General features: G+C 43.4%; 1 protein-coding gene and 1 long non-coding RNA gene across 2 annotated transcripts in view; one reads left to right on the top strand and one right to left on the bottom strand.

Annotated features, from left to right (window-relative positions):
• Positions 1–24211, top strand: part of BAHD1 (bromo adjacent homology domain containing 1) — a 569963-nt gene that overhangs the window by 156024 nt on the left and 389728 nt on the right. The window lies entirely within an intron of this gene.
• LOC144781142 (uncharacterized) overlaps positions 19516–24211 on the bottom strand; it is a 55677-nt gene continuing 50981 nt past the window's right edge. Inside the window, exon 3 of the long non-coding RNA XR_013600890.1 lies at positions 19516–22830. This is a non-coding gene — a long non-coding RNA (uncharacterized LOC144781142). The remainder of the gene's footprint in view (positions 22831–24211) is intronic.

The following is a 24211-nucleotide window of genomic DNA, read 5'->3' on the forward strand; positions in this document are numbered from 1 at the left end:
TTGTCAGAAATACTATTTTAAACTATTTAGGCAAACTAGGAGCCTTTCATGGTTAGTTGGGGAGGCCTGGCATTTTGACTTCACACTCAAAATGGAAACCATTATTCCTGCTCTGCTTTACCACACCATGCTTCACCATGGGGGTATTTTTATTAAAGTACTGGAAACATTGGAAGATAGAGACAGGGGAACTATTATGTAACGTGTGAGCTCTGCTCCACCTTCAAATTACAGGAAAACACTTGCAACATTTCAGCAAGTTTGTGGCAAGTACCACTATATCTGGTTAAATTTACAGAAAATGTTTAAGTACCAGACCATACACATAGTGATACACATGGTCATAATATACCTTTTTGGATCCACACACTTGATTTTAATATTGTCCAGTAACTTGCAAATAAAATTATTTTTCACACAAGTATACCAGGACATTTTTTAACATTTTTTTGTAAACTTTGGACCTAGGGGACCAGGAGTACACTCTGTTCGCCTTTGCGAATTGATCCCTTACTCTTCTTTGTTTAATTATAAGTACCAGACCAGCCAACTCACACGGTGCACAGTGAGGGCATTCTTCACTCAGCCCCCAGGAAATTTAATGTGAATTGAAGCCCCTTACCCTGAGTCGGTTTCCAGCTCAGGTGTGGACGCTCTGCATGGCTGTAATCCTTTGAGGGTTTTGCAACTTCTCCAGAACATGGAAGGCAGCCCCAGATTATTGTTTGCACTGATCGGGAGGGTAGGTGTGGCTGTTCAGCTGCTTCGGCAGAGTCAGCCTCAAAAGCCCCACCTCCACCAAGGCTCCACCGTTTCCAAGGCTCCTTCTACTTCAGCATAGGGCCACATAGCGGAAATAATATCCAGATTGGAAAATCTCAACTACCTTCATTTAGGAACCGCATATCATCGGGGGCCTTTAGGCTTAGAAAATGTGCCAATTCAAGATCACTGGGCCCTGCTGGAGTCTTGCTTGAATAACTACATTTGTAAATACTTTCTCATCCTCTTTTATCCAATGCTCTCACTTTCACACATGGGTTGGTTACAGTTTCTGCCCCTTTTATTTGAAACCTAAAAGGTGGAAAGCGGTAAAGTACACCGTGGGCATTTTATGCCCTCTTTCCCCTACTGCATAAATAGATATTGCTTGACCATATTAAATGCATTGAAGATGAGAGGATAAAAAGTAGTTTATGAAATATTTGTTCTGCAGCATGAAAGTAGTACTTTTTGACAACTTTTAATGTGTTGCTATCTTTGCCGTTTTATATTGAAATTGTGTTTGCAGAATGCACTCTCTGTCCCTTGAAACTGAGATGGGGTGCGACGATGGGGGTAGAGAAAGTGGAACAAAATCCCTTGGGTTATTCATGCATTTCTCCTTCACTATTTTCTTGTATTGGACTTAAACGTTCATCTGACTTCCCACACTTGTACAGAATGAGTTGGGGAGGAGGGGGTCATTTAGAGTTTGCGGAACAGGAATATTGCTGTAAATCAATGATTCCTCCATCATACCAAAATGAGAATTCCTCCACCTCATTTAGAGGTTGCAGAACCATCAGGTTTCAGACGGCAGAGTCTCATTTGTTCAACTATCCGAAACGTTTACTCCGCAGCCTACCTATTACAGAACTACCAGGATCTTAGCTTCAGAAGGCCTTATTTAGGAAAGGCCATCTCATGCATGTTTTCCTGTCCGGGACAGCCAAGCATTGCTTGGCGGCCCCAAGAAAGCTTGAATTAATATTAGGGGTCCCCCTGGGGCCCACATTTCTGGGCCTCCGCTGATCCCACCAATATCAAAACCAGATTATGAGAAAATGCAGACATAAACAAAAAATGTCTTATAATTTAAAGCAATTACAAAGACCGTATCATAATAACAATAAATAGAAGGTACAACAAATACAATTATTCTAATTATGTTCTATCAAATTTGTCTTCAAATCATTTAATTATGATATTTTGTATTTTTAAAGAAAAAGTTCACGGGTAACAGCCAACACGTGTTTTGCCCCGTTTTATTCCCAGGCCAGGGGCTTCCACAGGGCTTAAAGATTGATGGGGAGTAGTTGTTGTTTAGGTCAAATAGGATAGAGAATGAGTCAGTGTGTAATTTCGGTCTTATGAAATTACATGGCTGTAAATTCAATTAGGAAAAGGACAGGTGGGTGTACTTTTAGAGCAAGGGATTTGACTAATTACAATCCTGGTCAAAAGAGTATAAGTTCAGGGGATATGATTCTTGGTAAGGTAGCACGAGATGCTGTAGAATATACCACAAGATTATATGAAGAAGTGGGTAGCCGGGTGAGGTGGTTGACTATTTTGGACGACCAGCCCCGTTCCTAGACGTTGTAGACAGCAGTGAGTTGTTCTACTGTCTGACCGTCCAACCCGGTGGAGGTGGAGATTTACATTCATATGTTTGTAAAAAGCATTTTGAAGTACTTTAGTAGTACTGTTATAGTAGTACTAAATGTACTACAAAATGCAGTTTATAAATAGGCTTCTATGGGTTTAACACAAACTATTCTATTGTGAGAGTTAGAAATGACGGTGTTGAAAACTAATGCTATGCTGCTTTTGTGCAAGAGAAAAAATTATTTGTTGGTGAATAACGTTTTGAAATGACCCTGTTGAAAATGTATGGTTTTGTTTTTAGAGAAAAGTTTTTATTCTCTATAGTATTTGTAGCTTTGTGGTGTCAGTGAGTGTTACAGTGTTAAAATAGTCTAATAATAATGCGACAGACAACCCTGCCACGTAATTTGTTCCTCCATGCATGCATAATTCCAGGTGGCTCTGACGCTGAATAAATGAGCAACAATGAACTGAGTTTATCTACACAGGCTGTGTTCTTTGGTTCAAAGCGCTTCATGGCTTGTTACTATTCTACGTGCAGGTCTTTAGTCACAAAACCATGTCAACAATAAATATCAGAAATATACGCATGTAGACTTGTGTGTACACATGTTTATGAATCCGGTCACATAGTGGTGCAGGGTCTCAGTTCCATCACAAGGCCTTGTAAGATACCATCTCACCATTCCTATCACTTCAAACTAGAGTACCAAGTTAAGCTCCACTTAGCAACACACTTTGTATACATTTTTAAAACGGTAACTTTTTAACTAACGTTTTCAGTCAATAATTCTGGATTTGTAGAGTGCTGCTGCATCACCTGTGAGGGTTTGAGGCGCTGGGAGAACATGCTGCCTGCTCTTCTATTGGTTGAACATCCAGGTCTTGAGGTCTTTCCTGAACTGCTGGAGCGATGGTGAGGCTCTGAGGTGCAGGGAGAGCTTCTTCCCGATCTTAGCCGCCAGGTGGGAGAAGGAGCGACCTCCACCGTTTGTCTGGTGGATGCATCGCGTGGCTGGTAGGGAGAGGAATTCAGAGTTGAGTTTCCTGGTAGGTTGCTGGAAATTAATTTGACTGCTGTGGTATGCCAGTCCTTCGTTGTGTCTTGTAAGTGTGGGTGAGCCGCTTGAACAGGCATCTCTTCACGACAGGTAGCCAGTGGAGTTTTGTGAGATGAGGGAGTTATGTGAGTCCATCTGGGAAGCTCAAGGATGAGTCTGGCTGCTGTGTACTGGATAGTTTGGAGTTTCTTCATGAGTTGGGTGGTCATTCCGATGTAGAAGGAGCTGCCATAGTCTAGTCTGCTGGTGACTAGAGCTTGGGCGGCTGTTCACCTAGTGCTGGGTAGGAGCCATCTGAAGGCCTTCCTGAGCATTCGGAGGGGGAGGAAGGAAGCAGAGGAAACCGCACTGACCTGCTTCTTCACATATAGGTGGTTGTCTAGGACGATGCCGAGGTTACAGGTGTGGTTTGGGGGTTGGGCTCAGCTCAGGTGGCCACTATTCGTTGTTCCAGAGGGTATCCTTGCCTTTGCTGAAGATGAGTACTTCTGTCTTGTCGGTGTTGAGTTTGAGATAGTTGTTGTTCATCTAGGCAGCCACATCTTTCATGCTTCTTTGGAACTTGTCCTTGGTGGTCGTTAGTAAAGGAGAGCTTGAGTTTTATAACTTCGGCGTAGGAGATGATGTTGAGTCTGCGGCTCTTGATGATGTTGGCCAGGGGTTTCATTTATACATTGAAGAGAGTTGGGATAAGCCTTGAGGTACACCGCAGGTGATGTTCTTAGGGATCAAGGAGCAGTGAAGGAGGATGACCTTCTGCGTTCTTCCTGTGAGGTAGAATGCGATCCACTTGAGGGCTGCTCCGTGGATTCCGATCTGGTGGAGTCTGTTTATCAGTGTGTTGTGGGATACAGTGTCGAAGGGTGCTGCGAGGTGGAGGAGGAGTAGAGCTGCTGTTTCCCTGTGGTCTAGCAGTACTCTGATGTCGTCCGTGACTGCAAATAGGGCTGCCTCTGTGCTGTGGTTAGCTCTAAAGCTGGATTGGAAGGGTTCAGAAGGTTGTGGTTCTCCAGATGTTTAGTGTGCTTTTCACCACCTTTTTTTGGATCCTTACCCAGTGGATACATTCAAATTGCAGTTTTCAACATCAGGAAATTCCAGATAATCTGTTTCCCCCTCAACATTTCAGTTTTAATACTTTTAAGTACTAGCCTTAATTGAAGTTTGTGAGTTTGTATGTGTGGGCTTTCTGTGGGAGCTAAGTTTACAGAGGGTGCATCACTTTTTACAAAACAAATAATGTATGGAAAGTATTGAAACAGATAAAGTAGAGGTGTTTTTATAAAAGAAAATTACTTTAAAGCAATATGCAAGGAGGTTAGCTCAAGGTGAGTAATCACCAGAGAATAAATACCAAACACCATTACACAATGCATTGTTCAGGGGAGTTAAGATGTTTGTGTAATGCCATGTGCAACTTTTATTGAAAAGCCCCTACCCCTTACTTATGAGACAGTCTTTTCACAGTTGTGTTGTCTCTACTTATTGTAACATTAATGACCATTGGAAAAAATGTTCTTTACCAATGATTAAAAACCGTCAATGGTAGTGACTAAGTAGAGTTATGTCACGAGCAGTGCGCATTTGTTCAGTTAGAATTATTTCTACATTAGTTTAGAGGTGCATACAAGTGCTTTTAGTTATTTTAATTTGTAACGTACATATTTGTCTGGAAACGAAGAGATACAGATACCCCTTTTTGGTACGTTCAGTTCCTACATTTACCTAGATTTGTTGGTCTTAATTGTTGCCGAGGAAGTCGTTGTAACATATGTAAATTAATCTGAAAATATGTCCTTTATTCCTGAGTATTAATTTGGCAGCGTGCATGTACATTAATTTGGGACCAACCCCTTGTTTTCCAGATAGTATCTGAGATACGTTTCGTAGCTGCTTTTAAAAGTATAATGCATGGCGCTAGGTTCACACGGTATAAAAATGTGCAGCACTGCCCACGTTTTATTTTCTGAATACCACATATACATGAATTAAATCGTTCTGTGCATGCAAAAACTGTAGATGAATCCAGTCCTCCTTGAAAGGAACTGCTTCATTTTGTCTGTTGTTTTAATTGACTATGGCCCACCACGTGGGATGTAGTACATGCCGAATTTGGTGAGTTTTGATGCAAAACATTCTAGCGATTTCACTTCCGTGTATTCCAAGGAGGAACTTAGGTTAAAGGTTCTTTACATGAACTGATGACATGCTTTATGCTATGAAACCCTTGAATAATGTCACAACATTTCGTCTATGGAAGTGTGTGTGATTTCTAAGAGGAAATACAATATTTGGTGGACATTGAACAATTCCATAAAAGTTGGAGTCAAAACAAGATTTTTCAGTTTTACATGGAAAGTGTGTGATTACCTTAGCTCTAATTCTCTAATTGCACAACTTCAGGCAGCTGACAAATTAAATAATTACTAAACCTAAGAGAATCAATGAAAAAACAACCATAAGGACATTATTATTCTCATTCCAACAGCTGATGGTTATTACAAATGTACACATTGCACGTCGCTTGCAATTGTACTGCTGCTCTCTAAGTATGTTCTGTCTCTTCTGACTACATATTTATGTATGTTTTTTAATTCCCTAGGGTTATACTGATGCATGCCACAAAGGTGCATATGTCTTATTTTCCTCACTATTGTAAATATTGTCATTTCGCATCCCCCTTCCGGTAATGCGCAAAGTTATGTCCTATCACCCTTTGGTAAAGCACTCTTATCAGTCTGCGGAGTGTAGCAGTTTAAAAATAAAAGGCGCAGATGTGTAAATGTGCAGATGTGTGCTGTATGCTGTCTGTTGCCATTGATGGCTGAGGAGGAGCATGACTCAAGAGAAGCCCCTCTTCACACTCTATGATGGTATAAACACAATATTACACTGCATATTTGAAAATATACTCCCTGTATGAGTCTCGTATCTGCTCAGAAAATGAGCATGTGTTTTACAGAAAAATCTCATTAACTGTCACTTCCACCATGCCCTCCCTCCCCGCGTTTGCTCCTGTGCTACCCGTGCTGAATTCATCTGATATTCAGCTTAACCTCCGTTTATCCGCTTCACACAGAATGAGTGTTTCCCAGATCCCAGTGGGGGAGCCCCTGCCCTCTGCGCTGCGGGGAGGGAGGAGCCCGCGTCTAAGGCCTCGGTGCATGTTGTGGTAGCCTGCTTGACCCCCAGCTTCCTTGGGTGACCTGTCTGTCACTCACTCTCTGGCACAATGCGGTCTGATCCGGCGCGCGAAGGCAACAGGAGGGGTGGCCTGGGAGCAGCCGCCCCTGCACTGCGCGTGCGGTGGAACTTGTGCCGCGAGCCCGGCGGTGAGCTGGAAGTCACGTGCTGGACTCGCGGCAAGGAAGCCCCCTCACTCACTCACTCCCCATGCCAGTTAGTTGAGTAGTACCATTGAATGAAGTACTCCTTACATTGCACGTGTTATTAAAACCGCTTGGGGTGGCAGAAGAGGCTTATAAAAATAAAATAAAGGTATTTTTAGTGCAGCTGGGCTGTAGATTTGAACAATGTATATATTCCCAGAGAGATCGGTGCATCTGAAAAGGGGATGCGGCGTTACGACCACAGCTGCAGACTTTGGAAGTGGCCGGGGAACCAGGTTCGAGTCTCGGCCTTAGCTCAACATCCTGTGCAAACCACTTAGTCCCCCGTGACTAAAAAATGAATATGCCCATATATAATGTAACTCGTGCTCTTGTAAAATGTTCCTATAACTTCGGTTCGAGTTGTATAAAACAAAATGCAGCCGTCCTTTGAGGCAGGACCGGGCAGGAGTCCGCTTGATTTCCAGTAAATCGGCCCGCCGACCCTGACAGAAAAGCATTCCTATTTCGGACATGAAGCTCCACACTGTAACACCAAGCGTACTGTTGGCTGCCCAGTCACTGGCATTGTTGGCGTTCGAGGTCAGTCACTATCTAGCTACCAGCGTCTGTCAGGGACTTCTTTCAATTCATCAGCTGGAAAGGGAACGTCGGAAGGCCCGCTTGTGAAGTGTTAGTTTTGCTGTGTAGACCAGAAACGCCCCTTCCTTGAGCAGGCCTGAACCCCCGCTTTCGCAGGCGCTGATGGCTGCAGTAAAATTCCTTAGATGTCTTTTAAATGCTGTTTCGACAAATCAATATGCAGAGCATTTTTCAGCGCAGTCCCTGCTCCTTCTGAAGCTGCAGTATTTACAGCGGTAGGCGCTTTGTGGAAAACAGCTTTTGTAGGTAAATGTTGGAGTTATGCTGCCACTTTGAAATACGAATGGAAATATATTAAAATACTGCGAAGATAAAACTGCTGCTATTGCAGACACACACAAACATCACTAACACACACTGCCTCTCGAAAATTGCTGCTACTAGTGTTCCATTTACACGCATTTGGAGGTAGCAGCAGGGCTCGAGTCGGGGTACCATGCGGGTGGACGGCGTCCCCCCACTTATTTTACCGGGAGCTCGATAACTGCAGCAAATGGAGCCACACATTCACTCTTTGGCCTCTCTGGGGCGAGATCAGAGCCCATTCAGAACGCTGCTCACGAGCTGGCTTCTCTGATGCAATTGCATCTAAGGGGTGAGCGAGGGGAGGCAATGAGTCTGATGGTGCAAGCCACCTTTCGTGACGTCACTTCCTGTTGTGACGTTCGCGACCCCGGCGTATTTTTTTAGGACCTGTGCCCTGGGTAGCAGCAATCGCTAACACATAGGATGCTGCTTGCAGCCAGTTTGGCTTCACCTTGGTATTAACCTTTCGGAATGATGATCAAAGTTCCCAAGCAGCGATCACTACAGTAAAACGCACTAAAAAGCCCTGGTTTGATTCTGTACCCCTCCCTTGCCTAATTTATATCATAAAGGAATGTGCACAAGTACTCTGGAAACTTCGTCAATGCTTTCCTGCCATTTGGGCTAGGGAAGGGGGCAATCCACAACCCTGTACCAGGTTCTCATACCAACCCCCACCCCTCCACCCACAGACACACTGAATGGAGAGAGAGCGAAGTGAAGAGCTAGACCCTCATCAATACATGGCAGGTTTGAGATGTTAGTCACTCAATTGTATAAATTGGGGAAATCTGATGCATTTAGCAAAATATTACTCCTCATTTACTACCATTTTCGCATCTCTTTTCTCTCTCAATACTCCTTTCTTCGGCCTGCTCGTTCCTTCTCTTGATCCCTACCGTCCTATTCTCTAACTACATCTCAATGATTACCCTCTGGTCCCTCCTTTCTTATGTCCCCTCCTAGTTATTTTTGTTGTCCTTCCACCATTCTTATTATTTCAATCTTCCTTCTCTCCTTTTCTCTTTGCCAGACACCTTTTCATTGCTCGTCTCCATGTCAATCCCAGGGCACAAGTCCTTAAAAAAGAAGTGGGGGGACGCTGTCACCGCAAGTGACGTCACGACAGGAAGTGACGTCACGAACGGTGCCGAGCTCCTCGCCCCAGAGAGGCCAAAGAGTGAAGTCCAGCTGTTTGGCAGGGGGGACGGCGTCCCCCGGTAAAATAAGTGGGGGACGCCATCCACCCGCGTGGTACCCCGACTCGAGCCCTGGTCATTCCTTATTTCCTGAGTAATCCTGTCTCCGCCTTTGCTTTCTTCATCTTTGCTGCTCCTCCTTTCTTTCTTGCCCCTTTTTAGGTCTAGTCTAAGCAGCACATGTGCTCCTCTGCGAGGCATGATGTATTGAGGTACGGACTTGAAGCTCCGCTGATATTTTTCATTGGCTTGTGTCATTGTCCACTGTAAACTGTGGCTGTTCATTGGTCAAAAAAAGGCTTAGTAGTCCCTCCTTAGTACTGCCTGGTTTCATTTTGTAACGCCCATGGTGACACCCCCGGTTATATGTGTTGTTGCTTAGTAGGCTTTAATTACAGCCTCCGAGCACTATTTTCTCAAATAGCGTTGTCCTACCTGCTGTTGCAGGCAGGATACGCTCTCTCCTAACGCTTTTTACATTTTTTATCGTTCACATTTGCAGTGCAATAGGTCTCGCATATGCAAGAGTTTAAGCCAATAGCTTTGTAAATGACAATGCCTTTTATTCATCTGTTTTAAAAGCAAAACATAAATAAAAGGCATTGTAATTTACAATGCCAATAGCTCAAACTCTCTTAAATGCGAGACATATTGCATTGCAAATGCTCACTCTTCCTACCTTCCCTCTCTACTTTATTCCTTCTGCTCTACCTTATACCTCACTCTACCTCCTCTCTTTCTCCCTCCAACCTGTTTCCGTTCTCTCCTCTGTTGTCCCCCTACTTTACTCAGCACAGCTGACTGGTAATGATTTGGATGTGACAGGAGTGGCTAGGCAACGGTGTGCCATCACTTGACTTTTATGACAGTGTATAGAAGTTGGGGACTAATGAACACACATTGATACTGAGTTCATTTAAATTCATACTTTGCTAATTTAGAAAGCAGAGTTCTCATGCACACTGCAGTCACACAGGACTTCGTGTTTACATGGTACTTTGTTTTAATGAAAAATCATGTAGGGCAATATCTTTATGTGCACGTTACAAATGTTAGATTTTTCTCCATTAAGACTGTGATGCGGTCACTGCCTTGCTTTATTAGCACCCAAGGACTGAAAAAAACTGAGGCTATGCTGCAGGGCCATACACCAAGTCTCGCCCTTATTGGTTCTCAATGACTGGGCACTGTGCTGATTGGCTGCCAGGCCAGTCCCGTACAGTCTCAGCTCCGTTCGGCTGCGCTGAGGCTTGTATTTTCCCTGCACTGGCTGCTGGAATAATAAACTCAATTCAAGGCATTTGGTAAGAGTGACCCCGGCAGGTTAAAATCACCCTCCTGGGTTGCTTCCCACTGGCAAAACGCCCTATGCCCTGTCCGGACAGCCTGGCCCTGCCCTGTGCTCTTGGCCAAAACCTGCCCCATGTACTTGCAGACTATGATTCCAAGCTGCAAGGGCTAGTGCTTGAAATATGGAGTTGCCCCTTACCCACCCCCAAACTAGCATCCAGGCCCCAACCCAGGTTCAAGGGACATGAAGTCATCCGTTTTTAGTGCATTTCCAATGCTAATGAGTCCATTAAATTATGTTAACAATCAAACCTGGAGAGCCAAAAAGCAAGATTTGGGTTAGAAAGATAACAGAACATGGGTGAATCTCCCGCTCAACAATTTAAGTGCACAAACAATCTGCAGGAGGCAATTCTTCCTCCCAGCTCTCCCTTTTTAGGTCGAACCCACTCTACACGAGGCTATAGAACTAAGGGGCCACCCTCTGTTCCTCAGCATCTGGGTGGGGTCATCAGTGTAAAAGTACAATGGTTCTTAAGGATAATTTCAAGTAAGAGAATTGCATGTTTGTGAAGAGAAAAAATAAATGTTCTCCCATTACTGTTTCCTGTAGACAGACATAAGAGTCCAAGATTCAAATGAAATAGGCAATTGTATCACGAATAGCTGTGATATCAATGATATACAAACATATCACATACAAAACACATAACAAGAGGTGCTCTCCGGTAACAGTGAGATGTGGCTGCGCAGTGCTCGTGAGTTGCCAACGAATTTGATAGAAGTGATCAAAACAACTCGGGTGTAATCAAAATATTATTGTCCTAAACTTTGTTGGAATTTATTTGGGAGTGTCGAATGCCTTATTCCACCAAGTGGACCATAAATCTATGGAATGGTAGACCAGAAGATAGAATCTGTCGATATTTCCACTCCATGTGCTTAATTTGATTGGGTTTTTATCAGGACATTGTCAAAAATATACTTCCATCTAAAACTAGGCAGCGAAAAGTGAATGGTTCAAACGTTTTGCCAAAAGAGCAAAAAATAAATGTGGAGCAAAGCCAAGGACTCTTGCTTACAGACTTGAAAATTATAAGAAGTCAAAATGTAATCTAGAAAAATAAGGCCAAAAGGAACAGATCCTGAATAAAGCCAACAAACAACGCTGGGGCCAAGTACCTCTAAGAAAAGCAATCAAACAAATGAATTGCATTTCTATTGCTCTTACCCCGATGAATGGGTTGAAGTGCTTCACACAATGCAGCTTTTTGCTGCTTTTCCAAAACTGATGTCATTTTACTGACTTGACTAGTTTGTGGTAAGTTGCAAGCATGTCACAAAACGCTGCCTTGCTTCTTCTGACTCTATTTCTTCCCATCCCTTGCTTTATTGTGCAAACATTAGTGCAGTCTTTGGCGCCTCTCAATGTTGCTCGTGAATCCACTCTATTAACATGTTTACCTGTTAGCTGGGCTGCCAGCAGTGCAACTGCGGAAACTGCCCAGCATTCACAATGCTACACTTTTTTACTAATAAAAACTAGTATTCATATTATCAACTTATGGCAAGAATTACAGTAGCATTTACTACAAAAAGGGGTGTAAATAGTATCTGAACCTTGCTGAAAGTAACATTTTAAAAAAGCAAAAGAAACTAAATGCGAAATAAAATACAAAATGGTCAAGCTACAGTTTGTTCACTCATAATTTTCTAGCTTCAAAGGCCCCATGCCTTTGACTTTAAAGATGTGTAACCTGACTGAGTGCGTATCGTATACAGGTGATTCTTTATGTCCTATGTCTTCATGTGTTCCTGTCTATGTGTGCGTGTACCTTCACGTGTGTCTGTATTTATAGGTTCATCTGTAACTGGCTCGGTTTATTCAGGTGTATACACGGCAGCTAGTAGGGTTACAGTTACTGTGCTAATGCATGAAAACAGAGGAATGCACAATTGCTGCTTCCTTCCGTTGCCACATTAAAACTAGATCTCGTGGCTTTGCGTGTGCTTGTTTTTTTATGTCCAATGCTACAAGGCAGCAGCAAAAAGCATTGGCCAAGCCAGTAGGTCACAAAGGTAAGACCTATTAGCTTTGCCAATGATTTTTAACGTACTCATCACCGGTAACAAGTGTGACAAATCCTCTGGTGGAGTGGAATCTTGAGGGCTGTGGAAGACTGGCCCCATTAATGCAGGTCCTGTTACCCAAAGGTTCCAATGGTGTGCCCCACAGTTGCATGCATAGTTCCAACCTCACACTCAACCTGCTGCCCTTAATCTGGATGGCCCCGGATTAGCACCACTGCAGCATCAGTCTCTTGCAATAAGCAGTATGAACTGTAGGGTTCTACGGAATTTGCACTGGCCTCGAAAGGATCATATTTACATGGTGTTGCACTGGATCTGCCACACTGCCAACAGAAGTGCGTAATTTGCAGGCCTAAGACTTTTTCCCAAATGATTCCAGGGCAAACCCAACACAATTTTTATGTTCAGGAGAGTATCACAAGACATTAGAAATTGTGAATATAGTATTAGACAACAAAGCATATTATGCTACCCTTAATCTCAATTTCCACCCCTTTTCCCATCTTGAAAAACTGAAATGCAAGTGATCACAAGGACTCCTAATAGCTAAAAGCAGGCTATTAGGACTAAGCTTTCTCTCTTATTTCTCTATGGAAAAGGTCACGTGAATGTAAGTAAATGAGTTGTGAGGCTATTATGATCTCAGCCATGCTTGCTGCAGTGGTCTCGCTAAAATAGAAACAGTTCCCTCCGCTCGATTCCACCATTTTCCTTGGTTGCTTCCAGACTTAAATGGGAAAATCCAGTTGAGCCCCTAAAAGCTGGGTAACTACCTAATGCTGATCACGGCAAATGGCAGCTGTTTACCAATTTACAGTTCGATGGCTGACGGTAGGGCCATTTCACAGTAGGCGAATAACACCTTTTACGAGGATAATCGTCAACTTTACAATTTCTTAACACACCTGAGGTTCAAAAGAGACATGCAGCCCAAATCTATGCACCCAATAACTTTATCAATTGTATTGTGCAGAAGTGCTCTACCATAAAATTGTGCCGCCCTGCCCCTTTAAGTGTTTGAGCAACTCCCCTGGGCCAAAGAGGACCTAGCAATCTGGCCCAGACTCGCTCTTTTTGTCCCTGTGGCTGCTGGGCCATTGCGTGCACTAGTGGTAGAATGATACCCTAGACCTCTCTACAACAACACTGGATCCCGCAGCTAAGGGAGAAATTCAGTGACTCTACAGTCTGTTCAAGTCCCACTTACTTTGCTATCTACAGTCCAACAAACAGGATTCTAAAGTACATTCATGGTACTATAACAAGGCAAACTATCGCCACCAGACTGCAGAAACGTGCCCAGGAGCCAACAACTGCGGGTAATTCTCCAATTTGTTGACCACACTGGACTCGATGCACCTTTTGATGAACTGCGCAGGAGTTCATCAAACGCCTGCGTAGTTTTTTTACCCATGTAAAATCCTTTAGTAAACGAGCTTACAAAACAAACCGACCTTTACATATTCATAACTGAGCCTTTCCAACGTTAGTTCCTTATTTTGGGAGAAATTCCTGCTGCCCAAAGTTCATAAAACGTAGTAGACATTCATTAAAACTTTCAGCAGTGTAAGTCGCTGCTATACTGGGTAAAATAAACGACACACCTGTCTAGGACTGCCATAGAGTGCAGCCATTGCTCCCTCTCAACCAACATTAACAAGTAAAGATTAAGATCATGGCATCAGCCTCAGAAAGGGTGTCTATCTCTATTTAAATTGCCGGAGTATATCCACAAATTAGGTGTTGTATTCGTGTTTATCTGTGTTGGTTCTTGGGTGGTCCAGTTGACACTAGATCGTAGAAATGAGATTGTGATGGAGAAAAGGCTTGCAGAAAGGTAACTAGGATACGACTAGACATCATCCTGTACATTTGGTATTTACATTCCACAACAATTTCATGCATAGGTGAAATTTCAAAAACCTCGCAAGTTCTGGCCAAAGACAAAGCTTGTACTAGAACTCAAGGCTTGAGGGCAACAACTTTGCCACTAGGTCCCAACTCATTTATTTATTTGCATCATTTTATATAGTGCAGCTTCCCCAAATTGTGTTAGAGCACTTTACAAGGAGCTATATAGACAAGATATATTTACAAAAGAGCACAATCAAGAAGTCAGTCTTTAAAGAGGGCAGGAGAAGGAATGGGATGCAGAGAGAGTGTAGGAGCTTGGGAGAAGAGGGTCTATAAAGGGTTTAGGTATAGAACATTTTATTTATGGAAAGAATGCCTAGGAATAAATCACCTGAGGGGTAGGGCTGAATAATGAATGAGTGTGTACATTTAGTGGTATTGTCCTCAGGCGAGGGATAGATGGATCCAGGTGTCTTTCACTTAAATATCTCACAAATACGTAGGTCTTCAGCATTTTTCGGAAGGACAGGATGTCTGGGGCATTTTTAATTGGGTCAGGAGGGTGTTCCAGTTGTCTGACACAGATCCAGAACCTACTTTGGGTTGAAAGGTTAGATTCCTATATCTCATCCCTGTTGCTGTAAATCATTTTCCAGCCACTAATACGGGTATGAAGGCAGTGCCAGACATCCTCCAGATACTATCCCATGACACCCAAATTCACTTTCAACTGGAGAATGGCCTTGGAATCGAGAGCCTAGCCAGACATGGCGGAACCTCATGCGTTTGGAAGGCACCTAGCTAGGCAAGGCTCAGTATCATGATTCTGAAATGCTTCACCACAGTCTCTCAACTTGTGGTAAAACCCTATCCTTTTAAAGACTCCTGCTCACCCCTCTGTGTCCAAATTAAGCATCTCCTCTATCGCAGTGCAGACCTTTGTTCTTTCACATATTGACATACAATTTTCTACTACATGTTACGCTATGTTCGCTTTTATAAAGCGAGGCGTAATCTCACATGGAGCCTATTGTAGCTGACATGAGTGGACACCTACTAGAAGTAAGACAGAAATGTGACAGTAGACCAATTACAGGTCGATGGAGGAAAGCTATTTTTGGAATATTTTTTTCTTAAGCTGGGAATAGAATATTCCTGGTGGGTTTTAAACAGGATTCTATTTTATAGCTCTGCCACCTGTATCCAAAAAGCTCTTCCTCAGCTTTTTAAATCTGAGTTTTTTGGGATGGAAATAAAAAGGCCAGCAGTTAGAGATTTGAGGTTGACTTTGGAATGCATTTTGTATTTCATTTCCAGGTAGAAAAGACTAGTATTGTAGAAAATCTTATAAGACATAACAGGCGGCCTTACGCATGATGTGTTCATGTACTATGGGCCAGTGAAATGGTTACAAAAAGGTACCAATACCATTAAACCTCCTGCTGAAATTGATATGCGCCTTGTAATGGCATTTTAGATGGACTGCAGTTTAAGGATGCTTTTCCGTGCTAATGCGAAAATAGATCGAGTTGCAGAAGTCGATTCGGGGCTGAAAGAATGACTTGGCTACAGTGATTCTCTGAGAAATGGTTACATTTTAAGATGTGCAGGATTAAAAAATAATTTCTGAGTATTGAGGCGATGTATGCAGTAAAATTGAAGTTTGCATCAAAGAGGACCCCAAAATTCCCAACTGGATGCACTGGGGTAGGAGGCTTTTCCATTGTATTAGACCAGAGTCTTGTACCCTGTAAGCTCACTCTGGTTGGAGCTACCAGGATCTCTGATTTCGAGGGATTATGTTTCTAGAACCAGGATTTCACCACCTCTAGCGCACCTCAAAGCCCCAGGTTGGCATCAGGTTGATTTTCTCTGAAGTTCATCACAATGTACTTACCATCTCCATACATATATGTGGCTACTTGGAAATCACTCGTTATCGTAGCTAATAGCCTAACATACAGATTAAAATAAATGGGGGGATAGAGAGGACCCCTAAGCGACCCTCCCCCCAACCTAACATTGTTGGATCAGAGCTATTAATTCCTAGTTGGGCAAATGGACTCAGTTAGTAATTCAGAACACAAGCCAAATGAATGCCTGTCTGATTATGACAATTGTGAATACTCTGCTGGTCAGGACTGCATGGCGTGAGGTACTGAAACCAGTGGACTACTCTATTAATACCATGCGCCAGCATCACCTTTATCAATTGTTATTCTTAACTCACCAGATAGAGGTTAAGTCATTATGTACAGAGCTGACAACATATTCCAGACTAAGGGCCTCATTCCGATGTTTGGCGGACTGCCACCGACAGCGGTCTGCCCGACTTATAGGGTGTCAATCAGATTGACTGATTGCAATTCTGGCGGTCGGAGCGATTTGGGCAGGGGGGAATAACCGCTGCCGACAGGCTAAAGGAGCCCATCGGGACAGAGGTCGGTGCCTAATCTCTATAATGGGGACAGTACCTGCGGAGGCGCTGCCGTAGGGATCAGGATGTCCTTTTCCCTCAGCCTTTACATGGCGGTCCCACTGCCATGTAAAGGCAGACAGGAAGGGACTTTGGGGGCCCCCAAACGGGTCCTCCATGAGCCACTGGTATGTGGCCTGGGGGCTCATGTGGTGCACCCCCAAACATCTATGTGCCAGGCACCACATGGTGCCTAGCACACAGTGCATGGATGTTTGAGAACTAGCCTCTTCCACTGCGGCTTTTGCTGTGGCCCTTTTCTAGGGCTGCAGCACAAGCCTCAATGGAAAGGAGCAGTTTTAGACCGCATGTACGATGGTCCCATTGTAATCGGGCAGGTGGGACCGCCGACATGTAGTCAGTCGGACGCACGACTGACCGCCATCGTAATGAGGGCCTGCCCTAAGTCCGAAATGTGCACTGAATGCAGCAACTCATCTGAACTTACTGTGAGGCAACTGCAGTGACTCCTCTCCCACATCCACTTTAACATTTGCTGTGTGATCTACAAAGCGTTCCACGTGAGTATGCCAGCCTATTTGGTTAATAAGCTCAAAGTCTGGTGGCACCTGCATAAACCCTCTGTTTCATCGTGGCTACAAAACGTGTACAAGAGAACAAGCCTTCTTCTCCAGAGCCCTCAAGACCCTGGAATGTCCTTGACGATATCCAAGACTTCCCACTTCCATAAAGAGCTTCAGAACGTATATATCGGAGCTCACCTAATCTCCATCTACCTACCACCCAATGACGAATCCCTTCTCACTCTCATTTTGTACTCCATCTCTCGCTGCCATACTTAATTTTAACATGGGCACCTCTGTTGCTAAATTTTCCTTTCATACTCTAATCCTCGGTGCGGGTGACCTATCTCTTGCTACTTACTGCACTGAGCTTCCCCTTGGAGACAGGTTGTGCTTTATAAATCCCTCTCAAACAACACCCATAAACCATCTGTCCGACCACCCTGGTTGTTGCCTGTGGTACCCATTGATGAACTGATCTTCAGTAATGGCTGCATAATCTCCTCATCGCAGAGCGCCCGCTCACTGTCACATCATCTCTATACTTGATGATCGCATTGCTGATATGACTGACAGCCAACCACTGACCAACCATATATAAACAAAACTGGGGTGACTGCATCATCACCCACTGTGTTGTCATCTAGATCAAGATTTGATCTTCATCTTCCACTTTTGAACACCTTAATGATAAACTAATCCTTACACCCACCTTCGCCACCACATTTCCATCTAATGTTTTGCCCACCCTGATACAATGAGCACCTGAAAGTCCAGATTATGGAAGCACACAATAAAAAAATTAAAAAAACATCTCCATGTTCAACTTTGCTGAAGAAGAAAACATTAGGTATGCTGGATCTAGTTAATTATCACAAAGTAATCCTCTTTCATGCCCTGGGTAAAAAAATTTGTTCAACAGCTCCTGCTTTTTTAGAAGAACACACATTTTTGAATGATCTGCAGCCTAATTTGCACCCTAGACAGGCATGCTATTAGCTTCAGGAGAAACTAGAAACACTGTCCATGACGGCATCTGTAGGACTGGTCCTCCCGCTGTTTCTGAATTGGTGAACCATAACATACTAGCCAGGCTTCTGAAGGAAGTAGAATGTTTTTGATGTGGTGAAACATAACATACTAGCCAGGCTTCTTAAGGAAGTAGAATGTTTTTGATGTGGTGAAACATAACATATTAGCCAGGCTTCTGAAGGAAGTAGAAATAGCATTATATTTCAGTGGCTCCTCTCTATTCTGGAGGTACGCGTGCAGCCTGTCAAGTTTGCCCACTTTATGTCCGCCAACACAGCCTTGTCACTAAAAGTTCCCAAGGTTCATCATGCTCTCCAGCTGTCATTTTCTATGTCTACCTTCAATCCAGGCTCATTCAGTCTTTTGGCTGTACTGCTGTCACATGCTGATGCCAGAGTTTACCTAGGTCTACCGGCCCCAGTGCCCATGTCACATTTTCATAGCTGCCAGAAGGCAGTCGAATGATGATTGGCTTATAATTTCCAACCAATGGGAGGACTCGCTTTGGTCAGATAATCTAGGATCGGTTGCCACTGCTGTAACCAAGGCGAAATCTTTGGGCGTTCATCTGGACCACAAGCTCTTGTACACCTAACCAAGTACAGTAAGAACCCAAATAGGCACATTATGCAGTTCCAGCTTCCATGTTCTATTGTTCTTAAAACATGCTCTTCTTTTTATTCTCCAGAGGTGCTTTCAGAAATCGATAATTGCAACAGTTTATATCTAGGCCTACCTACATGAGGTGTGCAGAAACCTGATCGCTTCAGAACTCAGGTGCATCTCATTCATCATTTAAACCAGTTTGTCCATGTCTCTGAGGCATGTAGAAAGTTGCACTGGCTGGTGGTTGAGCAGAAAGTTCAGGCTGTGTCTCTTCCTGATACATATAGTTTACCATCACCCTGAGCAGTCCTGCTTATCTCATCTTTTATGTCTTTATGCTCCTTCTTAATTTATCTTCTCAGAAGCTCGGTTACAACTTTTTTCTCTTATTAAAGCAGGCCCAATAGGGAGATTGATCATGTATTGTGTTTATGCAAAATGTTTCGATCTGCTACTGTCTCAGCTGCAATACATCAGAGTGCCATCTTCAGAAAAGCCCTTAAGAACTCTTAATTTTGCTTATCCATTCTCTGCTTATCACTTTTCTGTCGCTTTTGTCTGTTTTCAGTGGATAGAAGCCATTCCGTGTATGTTTCTCTTCAGGAGAAATACAATCAAAAATCAAATTAACACAATCAGAGCCACTATATTCTAACCACACACACCACATCCAGCCTCCTCCTTCCTCCAGTGATTCATAATTCTGCAAAGAAATTGACATTCATAAATATTTTATTAAAAACATCAGTTGACACAATCCGTCTTGTCATTGTCAACTTCACGATGCATATTGGAAAACCCTCACATACTCTCCTGATACACCCTGCACTGCACTCTGCAAATGTTGGTTCCCACTCTACACTGTTTAAAAACAACCTCCTATGATAATTAACTATTTAGATAATCTGTCATTAAAGCCCTGCTACCTGTGAATCCTATAGTATCTTGCACATCCTCCTCCCTTCTCTTCTTACTGTTATCTTATCCCTAATCCTTGAAAACTGGTCAAAGTCACTCTCTCCTCCCCTAAAATCCAAACCTCGGCGCAGAAGAGCTCTCCAGTACCACCAAATTACAGTTTATCTTCATAAGGAAAATTCTTGCAGCTATGCAGCTTCAAGAGTGCTTTAATGTGCCCACTTACCAGGTAGTTAACAATCTGTAATTACTGTTAATGGTATACCATATCTGTTGGTGCAGCTTTAATCATCAACAGGCTTTTTTGATACGATCAACCACTTGGTCTCACACGAAACCCTTCATTCACCTATGTGCATCTATTTATTCACCCGGTGGATTCCATAGGAACCTAAAATGTTCCCCTGGTGTTTAACCTCTACATGAAGGCACTCTGAATAATCCTCGGCCATTAAGGCCTTATTATAAACCAGTGTCAACTATAATGTTGAGTGGTGTTTGCTAACAGCCTTCCTCAAATAATGTCAAATAACGCCAGTTTTTTTTTCCACACTTGGGTGTCTGCAGTTTATCTGATCTTTATGTGGTATTTGGTTGGCAATGTCAACTGTAAGAGCGTCAAGAGTCTGTGCGGAGAGAGTATTAATCAGACAGCAAGATGTGGATTCTTTGTTGTTAACGGCTTCCCCACCACCTGTCTTATCAGTTCTATCCAGGTGGAGTATTCTTTGGTTGGATAGTAACAATAGTCCATGAAATGGTATGGATGAGAACAAGGTTTTTGTGAGTTCACGCCAGTCAACGCTATGTTCAAAACCGGCTTTAAAATGAAGTGGTAGAGTATACAGATATTGCAGACTGGTAGCTTATTAAGGCAGATTTGAAGAGTCGTGTTTCCCCAGTGATGGGGTTGGCTAAGTGGTGGTGGTGTTTATCAGATTGTTAGTGCTTATCGAACTATGCTGAGCTCCGGTAACTCTAGACTGGCGGTGGTAGAGATGGAGTGAGAGGTATATTCAGAGCTGTTTGTGTTGACTGTATTTACGCATAGAATCTCTAGTAATAAATGTTGTTGGAAAAACAGTATCTTTAGGACATTCTGGTGGACAATAGGTGTGTGTGAGAGTTCCTTCAGTAGCTAATAAGGTAGTAAGAGGGAGTTAGGAGTGGACCTCTTCCTTATGTGTCACATTTAAGATAGGATGTTGAAGGCAGGAGTTTTAAGGTGTGAGATAGGGGCAGGAAGAGTCATTACCTTCATGCTGGAAATTGTATTCTGCATACTAAGTATGGCATACTACATTTAGCTGAAAACGTGATGCAGGAGTTCATACCTGCCTCTGTATGTGAACAGGGTGCATGTGTAGGAGTTGATTGGTTGAGTAAAGGAGTGATGGTTGAAGGAGCATTGTGCGATGAAGATTTGGTGTGATTAGCTCTTTAACAGGATCAGTAGAGGGTGTAGAGTAGGTCTGATGATCTCAATATTGGGGACTTGGACGAAGAGCAGGGTAAGTATGCAGGATTTCAGAACCATCAGAGCGCATCATTTTCATCTGTGGCATACATTATGTGGGGACATTCATTGCTCAAGGTGATCAACATCTACGTAGAGATTATTCAAAGTGGTAAGATACATTTGTAGTGTTTATGCTAGTGCCGGGGATTCTGGAAATGGAGAGTGAGCAGATAGAAGGGGCAGGTGCATGAGTTTCAGGTGGCTTTCGTAAGGGCTTTACGTTGATTAAAATGGGGATGAAAATGTAGAGTGGTGTAATGTGAAGGTCACAGGCTTGGTTTCCAAAAGCATCTGAAATGTTTTTGAGCTGTTCATTACAGTTACTAAATGAATAAGCACGTTTTTATGGATCCTTGTTTTAGACAAATCTTGTGCTCTTCCGATGGCCATTGCCTGGTACCATCCATTGAGAGAAGCCTTCCTTCCTGGATGGGCTTCCATCGCAGCTGCACGTCATCTCTCCTTTCCATCTGGCTGCATAGCGCCCTCATGTGGCTGCTCCTGGCCTCCACCATCTGCTGCTACCAATGTGTGGAGGCTCTTTCCCCTGGAGTGTCTCGTCTCGCCCAGTTTCTCTTCTCTAGCAGACCCTCTGTTCCCAACAGCTCTACATCTTCTTTTAGTTTCGTTTTTAGAGAAATGAAACTAAGAGGTGAACCTTGCAGAACACCGGACCTGTCATATCTGCCTCACGGGCACGTGACTTCGGGATCAACACAGGTCTGTTATCTGGTGCAGGCACAGACATGGCCCACCTCGGTGTCAAAGGGCGTGTAGAGGCGCGTAACATTAAGACACGTTTGGGCCATTATTTCCCCCCCTCCCGATTACAGGTGTTTAGATGTGATAATGAGTTTTTGTTTTCGATTTAGTTCTAAACAACGTTGCAAAACACGCACATGGCCGCCCAAGTGTTCATTTTTTTCTAGCCACTCGACACACTGTAGCGGTGTAGCCTTTACTGAGACTGTAGCACGTTCTCTGTTTTTGCTGTGAAGCTAAGCATATGTTCCGGTCATTTACGGCCTGGAAGGCTTATTGAGACATCCAGGTCTCCAGCTCGGACCTTCCTGTGAACAGCAGTAAACCAGCTTCATTTGGTATGCAGGGGAGGCTGGGGGTTGTGGTAGGGTTGGGCTGAGAGCATGGAAGGGAGACTGGACTCTGAACAAACCTCAAAGCTGCGCGTGCACTCCTCGTGGAATCCCCCTTTTATTATGCACGGTCTGTTATTTAAACCCTGCTTCCTAGAGGTAAATGTCGAGTTAATTTGTGCTCCAACAGAGAGACTGTTAGAAAAAGCACTTTCTTGCAATCAACAGCCCTCTTCGTTTACTCGAATTCAGTTTATCAGCTGCTGCTACTTAGAGGCCAGAAGATGGGAGAAGGCTCCCCATGCTGATTCCTGGAGGGGTGAGGTGGGGGACGAAGCTCTTTTCATTTGGCAACGTCTCTTAACCTTCTGGCTTTGCCAGTGCTCATTTTAGTGGATTCCCACCCGACAGACAATCTGATTGGCTGCCGAGAGTTTGCTGTTCATATTTCTCTTGATCAGCAGCTATGAACTTTCTCTTTTGCCCTTAGATGCAAGCCTGTTTTAAAAAAAAAAAAAAAACATTAATCAGCTTCGACCACTTACTGCGAGGACACTACCATGTGCCTTTGATGATGTCTGGTTGGGAATTAAGACGCATTATGACAACATTCAACTTAGGACACCTTTAACATATAATGTCAAAAACATATAATAGTAAACCCAGTAGCAATAAAACAATACACCTCTCGACAGTCATTCTCAATGAAGGAAAGTCGTGTTTATAGACCTATTTCTTCTCTGGCCCTTTATAAACGTGTTCTGCTCAGTCTACCCCAACAGGGACCCAAAATCCCTTACTTATGTTGTATGTCAGAGTTTGGATTACCAGAGTATCGTACTGCAGAATATCAACTATCACGAAATCGTCAAGGTAGTATATATCAGCTTATAGGTAAATGTAGATTTTCTTTCCTTCACTCCATATATACTTAGCTTGCTGATACATGAATCATCAAGGTAAGCAGATGTGAAAACAAGAATCGTTAACCTGCACGTACCTGCATATACTTACCGTGATGATCTAGTGATATTCAGTATCCTGCAGTCAAAATCACTGCAAGATGATATAAAAACCTGGATATTCTGGTAAAATACCATGACCATGTGAAATGAAATGAAATGAAATAAGTCTTATAATGCGCTACTAAGCCCGAAGGCATCAAGGCGCCTAGCAAAAGAAATCAGAATGACCAGATAACCAGCACTACGGGTACGCCTTTGAGAATAGCCACGTTTTTAGAGCTTTCCGAAAGTTCAGGACCAACGGTTGGGATTTAATTTCTAGGGGAAGGCTGTTCCACAACTTGGGGGCTAAAGTTGAAAACGCCCTCCCGCCCCATTTGCAGGCCCGGACTGGCCATAGCGGGCACCGGGCGTTTCCCCGGTAGGCCGCCAGGGTGGGGCCGATTTTCGGCTCTTGGGGGCCGTTTTTGTTACAGGGGCCGTTTTTGCAGCAGAGCTGCAAAATCGGCTCCTGTTACAAAATCAGCCAAAACCGGCCCAGGAAAAGAGGCTGGGACCGATTCTCCTGGTCTTGCTGCACGCTTTAGTTTGTAGCATCATTTATTTATCAGACCAACTTTATATTAAATATGAATAATGTGTTGTTTAAATTAGATGTGCTGTGCAACGAAAATGTATCACAACTTAAAACACATAGAAAGAAGCGTTTCAAGGACCAGGTTGACAGTCCGTATTTATAGAATACTATAATTTTAAAAAAAACAAGTAAACAAGGAAATGGATAATGTTACAAGATAGTCATCACCTATTTCACAAACCTGACCGCCATTTTCACAGTGTGAAGCGTCTACACAGCGGCTGAGCCAGGGACGTCCATCATCTTGGGTGGCAGCTAAGGGTGCTTTACCTATTGA

The sequence above is a fragment of the Lissotriton helveticus genome, chromosome 9 (genome assembly GCF_964261635.1).
Source record: "Lissotriton helveticus chromosome 9, aLisHel1.1, whole genome shotgun sequence".
Lineage (NCBI taxonomy): Eukaryota > Metazoa > Chordata > Amphibia > Caudata > Salamandridae > Lissotriton > Lissotriton helveticus.